Source organism: Megalobrama amblycephala, linkage group LG9 (genome assembly GCF_018812025.1).
Source record: "Megalobrama amblycephala isolate DHTTF-2021 linkage group LG9, ASM1881202v1, whole genome shotgun sequence".
NCBI lineage: Eukaryota > Metazoa > Chordata > Actinopteri > Cypriniformes > Xenocyprididae > Megalobrama > Megalobrama amblycephala.
Genome location: NC_063052.1, coordinates 30,663,131 through 30,674,911, shown reverse-complemented (window position 1 = coordinate 30,674,911; position 11,781 = coordinate 30,663,131). Strand labels below are relative to the sequence as shown.

The window sequence follows — 11,781 nt, the reverse complement described above, 5'->3', positions numbered from 1 at the left end:
GAGTAAATTATGACACAATTTTTGTTTTTGGCTGAACTATCCCTTTAAATGATGCATGTATGAAGGTCCCATAGTCATTTCACATATGCTTTTCAAAACGCACAACTTTTTTATGGAGTTTTTGTATAATGAATGTTTTTGGAAAGATGTTTTGTTAGATGAACATCAATCCATTGAACGCACTGTACTTCTATCACTCACAGCCTCGGTTTCATTCCTGCCAAAAATTAAATATGACTGTACCTCACTAAGGTTTGATAGTCTTGTTTGGTACCAGATGTATTATCGCTCTCTGACCGTTAGTCGTCGCTCTATAACACGTTAATAACACAGTGCGTGTGTGTATCATAGACAGTAAAAGAATTGTGTATCTCTGTGTGTGTGTGTGTGTGTCGCCCTCTATTGCCGAATGCTTGTAAAGCGTCAGTTCAGCGCACATGTGTTTCACTCAGCTGGTGTCTCACTGCGTGCGCACACACCGCGCGAGACGCACGCCGGAGGACAACCGGACCGCTGAATTTACCGGAATACCGTTAAAACAGCATCACTCCGGATGAGCGGTGAAGCAGTGACGCAGGCCACGCGCTCGGACAGACAAGACGCGCGTCCGGACGCGTTCAAGAATCAGGTGAGTGGAAATCTGCTGCATGTTCTGACACTAAACACCGAGCTTATATAAAGACAGAGAATTCATATATTTTTCTGCGCATTTGACTTTGTGCTGTGCCAGTGGTGGGTTCAGATGCCCAAAAGCCACCGCACCTGTTGTTAGTGCATGAATCAGTGTTCAGGATGTTTACAGACATATTTAGTATGCGGTTTAGTGTTTTGCTCAGTGTGTGTGTGTGTGCTTTTAGCTTTTTAGTGGATGTATGAAGTCAGCTCCCCTTGTGTAGTGTAACTGTACTTTCTGGACCCTCTGTATGTGTGAAGATGTATTTCAGCTCATGGTGTATTTGATGTTTTACTGTACATCCTTAGCATTCGTGTGGCTTAAAACAGTTCTGATTGAATAACTCGTCACATGATGGGTAAATTGCTTTATTGGGGTTAATTGAACTCTGTGTGAAACCTGATTGACTGCATGAGCCCACAGTCACATGACAGTCATGTTGTTGTTTTCAAGAAAAATTAAAATGGAAAAAACTGAATCTGGGGGAAAATACATCTCATAAACCAAAAGATCTTGTTATGATATGTTGTACAAGCCTCATCAGTGTTATAAAGATCAGTGATTGTATATTTAAATGTCTTCAGCATTGCATGGTTTTTGATTTTTGTTTTTAATTTTGAGTGTATTGAATCTTTGCGGTCTGTAAACACTCAAAACCCAGTTTGACTCATTTGTAAGGCTTCTGGATAAAAAGTGCATTGTGTACAGGTTTGTCTACACTTGAGAGGGCTGAGTATTGTGAAACATGGGAAAATGAGTGTGAGGACGTTTGAAGAGCTCCTCACTGTTTGAAAGCCTCTTGAATCAGCTGATTTAAATCTATTCATATCAGCAGGTTTGTGTGGGTGAAATTCTTGGGTATGGTTCGGTTGAGCAGTTAGCGGTTGGTTAGGGTTTGGCTTTAGCAAATATCAAAAACCTTTAAGCTTTGAACTACTGTGTGTGTGTGTGTGTGTGTGTGTGTGTAGTGTATGTGTACTTGTTTATATGATTTATGAGGACACAAATTTGTATAATGACATGGGTATTACACTGGTATTACAATGTAAACAAGGTTTATGAGGACATTTCCTGAGTCATAATTAAAATGGCTTAAAAACATGCTAAGCAAATGTTTTATTAAAAATGTAAAAATGCAGAAAGTTTTCTGTGATGGGAAGGGTTAGGGTTAGGTGATAGAATATACAGTTTGTACAGTATAAAAATCATTATGCCTATGGAATGTCCTCATAATGATAGGTGCAACAACATGTGTGTGTGTGTGTGTGTGTGTGTGTTTGCACGTGACCCATGAACTCCATCCACTTTACAGCTGTCGTGTAGTGTAAAGTTTATTTTTAGCTGAACTGACGCCTGTTGTGTCTTTTCCTGCTTTTTTGTGGGTCTTTAGAGCTGATGTGAGGGGTTTATTGAGTGATTTGTTTTTTAAGCGTAAGAAAGTCCTGATTGATTAGTTGATTGATTGTGTTTCCAGTCAGAAAGATTGCTTAAATCAGATGAGATATTTTCCTATAGGGCTGCATGATTAATTGAAATAAAAAATATTGCGAAAATTAAGAAATTAAGGCTGTAATTTTACAGTTGTAATGTAAAATAAAATGACAATTATTATATTATTGTTCTTAAATACATCCGACTATCTGTACAAAGAATCACATGATCACTGACACAGAAATAGTGTGCACTGAAATGTATTTCATAACATTATTTTTGTTTTGAATTATTCAAACACGCCATAGTCTTTCCTTTTATTTATGATTTGTGTATATCACAGTGAAATTTTACAATTTAATTTATTTAATAATTTATTAAATTCTTTTAATAGTAATTTATTATTTGTATTTATTCATAACTTATTATTATTGTAGCCATATTGATAATAAAAGCATTAAATAACAATTTTTAATAGAGAAATTGCAATTAGATTTCCCCTTAAATTGTGCAGCCCTACTTTTCTGTATTAAAATGCACAAAAAAAACATTTAAAACTGACTGCAGTGTGCAAATTAGACATCCTTTTTATTAAATTACACAATTTTAAGGGGTTGTTAATTTAATGAATGACTGTTTCATGTAAATCATTATTGTTTTGTCTCCTCTTTATGATAAAGTGGCCCATAAAACAAACGTGTTTGTGTATTTGTTTATGAAACTTGTTCTGTAGTTCTGATTTCTCGTCTTTACATCTGAACTTTGAGATGGAGATTCAGCGAATCGGGATTATGATCGTCCTGCAGATTGCGAGCTTCTTTAATCCTTTAAATCACTGCTGCATAATGAGTTACCATCTGTGTACAAATACAAACACTGGCATTTGTCAGGACATTATACAACCCGTTTATTTATTTTGTCCTGAAGAGAGGCAGGTTGGCAGCTGTCGTTTGGCAGAGAGTGATGGATTGTGGGTAATTTGACTCTGAAATCTTCATCTGTTCAGTGGGGTCTCATTATGGATGATGTCATCACTCAAACTGTTTGCCCTCAAGGTGAGCAGAAGGAACACACACACACACACACACACACACACACACACACACACACACACACACACACACACACACACACACACACACACACACACACACACACACACACAAATATAATAATTATAACAATAATACATTTTATTTATATAGCACCTTTCAGACATAAAATATAGTTCAAAGTGCTTTACATGATCAAAATTGCAGAGAGGGCTTCAAAAAGTCTGTAGCTCCCAATTAATTTAGCATCTTTCTGATTTAATAGTTTTTTGTTCATGCAAATTGTATTATCAGCAAAACAAACTGAATGAAAGGTTAATTTGAGTATTTTGAGCATCACTTTTACTTACATTTGATAGTGCTATTGTACAGACTTTATTCAAATTCCTAAAACTTTGCTTATTTCTTGGTTTATACAAAAAAATCAATGTTCATTATACAGTATGAGCTCAGAGAGAGATTTCTTTTCATTGTTGTTTTGCGTCCTTTTGAATTGAAATTTGAATTTTTTTTTTTTTAGTTTTTAATTGTAAAACGTCTTCACTTATGGCGGTTTGATCATGTATTTGTGTATGTACTATACTCTTCCTTAGTATTTTTGTCTTGTTTCCAGTACAAATATCTAAACATTCTTAAATCAAGATACATTTAATTATGAAGCAGAATAACTTCAGATATTAAGTCTTGTTTTCTGAAAAATGCATCAAAATGAAGTGAGTTTTTGCTTTAAAAAATATCTGCCATTGGGGTCAGAAAATTTAACTTAATTTAAAGGTAAACATTTTTTTTCTGACTCCATTGTCAGATATTTGTTCTTGTTTTAAACATAAACTCATTTAATTTGTATCAATTTTTCAAGACAAAAGCACAGGTCGGGTCTGTGTAATGTGTTCTTGTAACGGAGCGGCACAGAACGGACATTAATCAATCTGTCGGGAATGTGGAGAGAGAGGAAGTGAAGGAGAGAGAATCATGGGAGATGTGTGTTGGAGGACAGCAGCTTCTGCAGAGCTCATTCATCATGCAGTGCCTTGTGGGATATGTGAGGTTACCGTGTGTTGTACGTCTCACATCAGAGAGCAGGGCGTTACACGCTCGCTTACACACGGACGGCTGATATCTCACTTTCTCACTCCTTCCGTCTGACTGACACATTTCCCTCTGATATATTCTAGTGAATCTGTTTCTGCACAAGTTGTTATTGAAGGTGTTTCTGTTTTGAAAATGGTTTTGAATGGCTTTGATAAAAGCCTTTAAATACTGCACTAAATGCTTGATAAGCCCAGTTCTCCTAATTGTGTTGACATATTTCCTCTTCAGACAGGAAGCTGGGCGGGACGTTTCGAGACTTCTGAAGAGTGAGCAGTGTATACTGTACAGTTACAGTACTTCCTAATGTTTTTTAGAGCCATCAATATTTAGAGCTGCACAATGTGGGGGGAAAAACACAATTTAACATGTTAAATAAATAAATAAATAAATAAATACATACATACATAAAAAAGCTCAGGTTTGCTGTGCTTGTTTGTAGGGCTGCACAAATTGACCAAAGATTGTGATTTATTTATATCAATATGACTATGAAAAATAACAAAATGATAATAATAATTACTATTATTAAACATAATATGTAAATATAATAATAAATATAATATGTAATAATATTTAATGTGTATAAAATATTACAAAATGGAACTTTTGTAATTTTACTGTAAAATAAAAAACAATTGTGTTTAGGAAAAGTAATATAAGTAAAATGACTTAATAGTACTATATAATTACTTAATATTACTGTATATAGTAATGTTAAGTAATAATATTACTTAAAGGGTTAGTTCACCCAAAAATGAAAATAATGTCATTTATTACTCACCCTCATGCCGTTCCACACCCATAAGACCTTCATTCACCTTCAGAACACAAATTAAGATATTTTTGTTGAAATCCGATGGCTTCGGAGCGTTATGAATCTTTTGTGTCAAATCATGATTCGGGTGTCAAACTGCCAAACTGCTGAAATCACGTGACTTTGGCACTCCGAACAGCTGATTCGACACAAAAGATTCATAACGCTTCGAAGTTTTCTGAAGCAGTGTTTTGAAATCGGCCATCATTAAATAAGTCGTTATTTTGTTTTTTTTTGGTGCACAAAAAATATTGCTTTATAATATTAATATTGAACCACTGTACTCACATGAACTGATTTAAATATGTTTTTAGTACATTAATGGATCTTGAGAGAGGAAATGTCATTGCTCCCTATGAAGGCCTCACTGAGTCATCGGATTTTATCAAAAATATCTTAATTTGTGTTCCGAAGATTAACGAAGGTCTTATGGGTGTGGAACGGCATGAGGGTGAGTAATAAATTTCATTTTTAGGTGAACTAACCCTTTAATATTACTATGTATTGCTATATTAATATTACTATACTATATAATATAAGTAAAATATTAATATTTATGGCTGTCTTAGTTTGTTCATTTTCAAATGTTAAAACATCAAGCTTTTATTAAAAGGTTAAAGCCCTTAAAGCATCTCTTTTTTTAGACAAATGTCAGTTTATAAGCACTTCTCATCATAAGGTTAGAAAGCTGGTTGGCGCGTTGTTTCCAAATATACAGTAAAGTGACCCAAACACATGATTTGATTAATCTTGTAGCCCTATAATTATTTTTGATCCATTTTTAAAGACTGTAAAGTTGTTGTTGTTTTCATTGATGTGAGTTCAGAAACTCGTTTGTATCTCTGTCATGAAGATCAAAAGCCAGTTGAAACAAACCACTAAAGTAAAGAGAACCGATGTTGACAATTTGTTGATAACCGAGGGCTAAAGGGGTTTATTGCAACAGAACCCAAGCCCCGCCCCTTATGAATATTTACATATCATTACCGTCACTTGCTGTAACAGTACATCACTGATGTTGTGTTTAGTCAGCGACACTACAGCCTGGAGTATGCAAAGAAATTTCAGAACCAACAGGTCAGAGGTCACCACACTTGAACTTTAGTAGTCAGCAAAAGACAAAAATTGGAACGAGGGCAGGTCAACCTGTCACTCACATGAGACTGACCAATAGCAAACCACAATCATCCAATCAATTCCCTATAAACATAATCAAGCCCCGCCCTACACTTTTTCTTGTTCGAGAAGCCGTTTCACTCGGTTATACGTCATAGTAGGGAAGAAAAACTATCACAAGTTCCGTTTCATGCCGACTTTAAATGTTTAAATGCTTCTAAAGGGAATATGAAGTGCACTTTACACAAGACTGTGTCCTGCTCTCAGAGGTGTCAGACGACACTGTCGTTTTCGGGATCATGTTACATCATCTGACCCGTTACGAGCTCTCGGCCAATCCAGATGCAGGCTTGGAATCATATTTAGGTGAAAGGTCACAGGGCACAAGAATCATCTGCCGTCCAGCTCAAATCACCAGGCAAGGGTGTGTGTGCCGATCTCATTACCCACGTGCCCCTGAAACACACATCTCTGCTGTAATTTAAAGAGCAGTCAGGTCCGTCGCTTCTCCTCACCGTATCGTCTTGACGGTCTCAGAGTGAGTTTCACGACCCCTGTTGAGGTTCCTCATATGTCAGCATGTACTTCCTCTAATGAACAGTGCTGTAATGAGCAGTTTTTATTGTAATATGAAGGTTTTCGATTTAATTTAAGTTAAAATGTGTTGGTCATTCTTATTAGTCTTTGTTTTTTAATGTCTATGTACCTTTTAGTTTTTATTCATTATTTCAGTTTTAGTAGTTTTATACATTGTTAAACTAAATAAAGATGAGAAAAGGTGCCTTGGCAGCTAGATGAATTAAAACTAGTTTTTTTTTTTTTTTTATTCATTTCAAGTGACACAAATTTTTTATGATTTTAGTTTTAGTTAGCTAAAATAACCCTGGTCATGAAGCTTTTATTTCGTGTCATACCATAACTAACATCAGTGAGAATGAGAAATGAAAGATTTCCTGAAAATGTCGTTGCTCAGAAGTTTCTCTTTCATAGCTCAGGAGGGTTTTCACTTCTTTTTTTTAAATATCAGCTTTGTCTCAAGTTCACTATGGGAGTATAAGACTAAAAGCTATAAACAATTTGCTCTTGGATGAATTTAATGAGAAATGTTTGATCTAGGGCTGGGCGATTATGGCCTAAAATCAAAACCTCGATTAATTGAACATTTTACCTCGATTACGATTAATAAACGATTATTTTGTTTGTTTGTTTTTTTGCCCTCATAGTTCACTGACAAGGTTTGTACTGTAAATTTGCTTGACTATTAAAGGTGGGATATTTTTTCCTATTGAAAGAGTGATCTGACATAACAGCTCACTTCCAGCAGTTATTTTATCTACGGTTCGTAACATTTCTTACAGATTTCTGCTCGTTGTAAATCATATAAAGATAAATTAATACAGTATCAGTATGAGTGATTGCGTGTGTGAATTATTCAAACCGTCTCTATATTAATTGTGAAGCTGTGAGTTGCAAATAGTTCAAAAGTAGAACAATATATGCTATAAGTTTTGAGTTTCTAAGCTACTTTAGTGATAAATCACAGGACAGCGCTGACAACTAGTTTCTGCTTTCCTCTCTGTGCACATAGGATCACGCAAACATCCTCGGATAGCAATCATCGCATAATTTAGAGGAAAATAAATAGAAATGCTCAGAAAAGTGACGTAAAATACAAATACAATAAAATTACTAAAACGAAAAAAATATATAAACAAGCTAATTCAAAATTAATTCTATATATAAATAATACTAAAATAATTGGCATTTAATTTACAGTAAAAGACTGAGATATTAAAGTGATCTATTTTTTATGTACGCTTTTTACGTATGTTGTATTTGTATTACAGTGTGTGAGTGTGACGTGAGAGAGTGTGTGTGTGTGTGTGTGTATGTGTGTGTGACTGTTTCGTGAGTGTGTGTGTAGGGCTGCACAACAATTAATCGCGATTAATCGTTTGCAAAATAAAAGTCTGTGTTTACGTAATGTGTGTGTGTTCTGTGTATAATAATTATGTATATATAAATACACACATGTATATTTAAGAAAAATGTTATATTTATATATAAAATATTTATATTTATATATAATATAAAATATATTTAAATATATATTTATTTCTACATGCATATATTTCTTAAATTTATACATGTATGTGTGTGTATTTATATATACATAATTATTATACACAGAACACACACATTTATTACGTAAACACAGACTTTTATTTTATTTTTTATTTTTACAGCCCTATGTGTGTGTGTGTGTGTGTGTGTGTGTAACAAGTGTTGAGTTTCTCTCAGCTTATAAACCAAACACTCATTACTGTGTAGTTTTTGTAAGTCTGGACTCTGGAGCACATTGTTGTCGACTCAGCAGAGAAAAGCATGACGTGACCTGCTGATCCTCTCTGGAATAAAAGACTGACTAGATGTTTCACTATTTCTGATTGGCTTTATATCAAAACCAAGTGAGTTGTCTACATAGGCAGTATTTGAACACATCATATGTGCTCCTTGATATTTTATTTATTTATTTTTTTTGGGGTGAATTGCAAGGAAACCAATAGGAGTCAATTTGACCCCCCCCCCCCCCCCCCTCAACACTAAAGTTGTACCCAGTTTTTAACACAACAGGAGTTAAATAATGGATGGTCAATAAACCCCTTCTCTCTTGCCAGCATGTTTGTTTGACCAGCTTAAAATTGCTCCCATTAGTTTAGTGTCGGTGCCACTGCTGTGGTACTGTAAGTGTGTTGAGGAAAGATTTGCTCAGTAATGGTTTGAAATTAAAGAGTCGTTCACTTCTAGGGCATTTTCCATCTCAGCGATTCAGTTTTCAACACTAAATTGTGCCTACAAAGCTGTTCTTCAGCACAAACTCACAGCTCTTCGGCTCTTAACAAGGGTAAAATCAATCACGTACAGTCAACACGTGTAATAAAGCACAGCACTGCAGCGTCTGTCTCAGCGGGGCTCATTATCTCAGATTAAAGAGCATGTCTCTGCTGAGGTCATTACTGAACCTATGTGTTTAATGGGTCTCATACAGAAGTTCATATAAGGTTTTACTCACCAAAAGGGTTTGACCACAGACTTTTAAAAATGTGTTTGACTGAGTTCTTCAGTGGCTGTTTTATATGTATGTACACTGCTGAGTCTCCTCTGCTCACCAAGGCTGCATTTATTTGGTCAAAAATACAGTAAAACAGTAATATTGTGAAATATTGTTACAATTTAAAATAACTGATTTCTATATATTTTAAAATGTAATTTATTCCTGTGATCAAAGCTGAATTTTCAGCATCATTCCTCCAGTCTTCAGTGTCACATGATCCTTCAGAAATCATTCTAATATGCTAATTTGCTGCTCAAGAAACTTATTATTTCTTATTATCATTATTTAATTATTATTATTTTTATTTTTTAAAGGTGCCCTAGAATCAAAAACAGGCGAATCTCAACATAACACCGACTGTTACGTAACAGTCGGGATCATTAATATGTACGCGGCCCACAATATTTGCATATGCCAGCTCATGTTCAAGGCATTACACAAGGGCAGCCAGTATTAACGTCTGGATCTGTGCACAGCTGAATCATCAGACTAGGGAAGCAAGCAAGGACAATAGCGAAAAATGGCAGATGGAGCAATAATAACTGACATGATCCATGATTGCGCGATTTAAAGGGGCCACGCGCTGAATCGGTGCATAGTTAATGATGCCCCAAAATGGGCAGTTAAAAAAATTAATTAAAAACAATCTGTGGGGTATTTTGAGCTGAAACTTCACAGACACATTCAGGGGACACCTTAGACTTATATTACATCTTGTAAAAACTGGTTCTAGGGCACCTTTAAGATTCTTTGGAGAAAGTTTAAAAGAACAACATTAATTTTAAATCTTTAGTCACTTGTTTTGATCAATTAAATGCATCCTTGCTACTGCAAACATTAGAACAGTAGTGTTTACTAATATCTGCAAATATTATATGTAAATAAAAGACGTATAGATTCCTGCAGAACAACAGTTCCCTAAATTTATAAAAGCAAATTTGCATTTCTATATGGTGCGTGTGAGTAGAGGGTTTAAAAGCAAAACTGTTAAAGCAAAATGCAAACCAAAATGCGTTTTTGTTAAAAAAACATATATATTCTAGTGATGCACTGAAATTAATTTTAATCCCAAAAATGCTAAAGTAATGCTTTCTGTTTAAATGGCCTTTTCTTTCTCTTCTGGAGTATTTTCAGCTGAATATTTTGGTTGGCATAAATTGTGCTGCCTCCCTAATGAATTCTTCAGCAGATGTATGTTATTTGAGTTGTAAAGTTTTTTTTAATTCGTTCTTTTGAAGTGGGACTGCTGTTCTGTGTGGAGGAACTTGCTATTGGATTTTTTTTTTTTTACTCAATTAAAAAGTGCTTCGTGGATAGTTACTTTATTTCTTTCTGGTGTTCTTGTGCATGTCAAGTCAAATTTAATTATATAGCGCTTTTCATAACACACATTGTTTCAAAGCAGCTTAAAAAATCATGGTGATAATATAATATCTTAATATCTTCATGCCTTATAGTCACATTTAGCAGATTAGAACTGGATGATAATAATTTGATTTTGAGACTATACAAGCAATCAACCTGTTATGATTTGCTTGAGATTTACATTAAATTTATTAATGATGATAATGTTTTTAGTGACAAGGCCATCTGTAAATTTTAATGCTGATGCAAATGATTCTGTTGATCAATGAGACAAGCTTTTATCATCAAGTGATGTTGATGTCAAATAGCCAAATATTGGCAGATAAATTGTCCTGATAAACATATAAGTCATAATGGGTTTGATGATAAAGTTCATTTTATCAATTTAAATCAGTGGTTCCCAACCTTTTTTACATCAAGGCCCCCCTCCTCTCCGAATCAATACTGCACGGCCCCCCTCCCCCCTTTTTTTAACTTCACAAAAACATTTGTATTGTAGTGTTATTACTTTTCAACCCCATGTCATTATTTCTTTAAAGAAGAAACTCAAGCAAAGTAAAAATGTCTTTACCTTCATTACATTCGTCATCCATCAAAACCTTTTTAGCGACACTGGTTTACTTTTTCCAACTGAGAGAGTTTGTGTTTTGAATTTTCAGTCTATATTTCACAGCAGCATGATGAGAAACAGCCTGGGCTGATCCAAAACAATCACAGAATACGTACGAGAGAAGTGGTGCCTTGTTTTAAATGTATTTTTTAATTAATTTAATTTAGCTTTTTTAATGTAACGTATTAATAATTAAATCAATGAATTATATTAATATATTTAAATTATTTTTTAAAGGTGCCCTAGAATTAAAAATTGAATTTACCTTGGCATAGTTGAATAAGAGTTCAGTACATGGAAATGACATACAGTGAGTCTCAAACTCCATTGTTTCCACCTTCTTATATAAATCTCATTTGTTTAAAAGACCTCCGAAGAACAGGCGAATCTCAACATAACACCGACTGTTACGTAACAGTCGGGATCATTAATATGTACGCCCCCAATATTTGCATACGTCAGGTCATGTTCAAGGCATTAGACAAGGACAGCCAGTATTAACGTCTGGATCTG

At 34.6% G+C, this 11,781-nt stretch overlaps 1 protein-coding gene across 1 annotated transcript in view; it reads left to right on the top strand.

Moving 5' to 3' along the window:
• The first annotated feature begins 405 nt into the window (after nt 1-405).
• The window catches only part of ndst1a (N-deacetylase/N-sulfotransferase (heparan glucosaminyl) 1a), a 42,824-nt gene continuing 31,448 nt past the window's right edge, over nt 406-11,781 (top strand). Inside the window, exon 1 of the mRNA XM_048202745.1 lies at nt 406-628. The gene's annotated coding sequence lies outside the window, so the exon portion shown is untranslated. The remainder of the gene's footprint in view (nt 629-11,781) is intronic.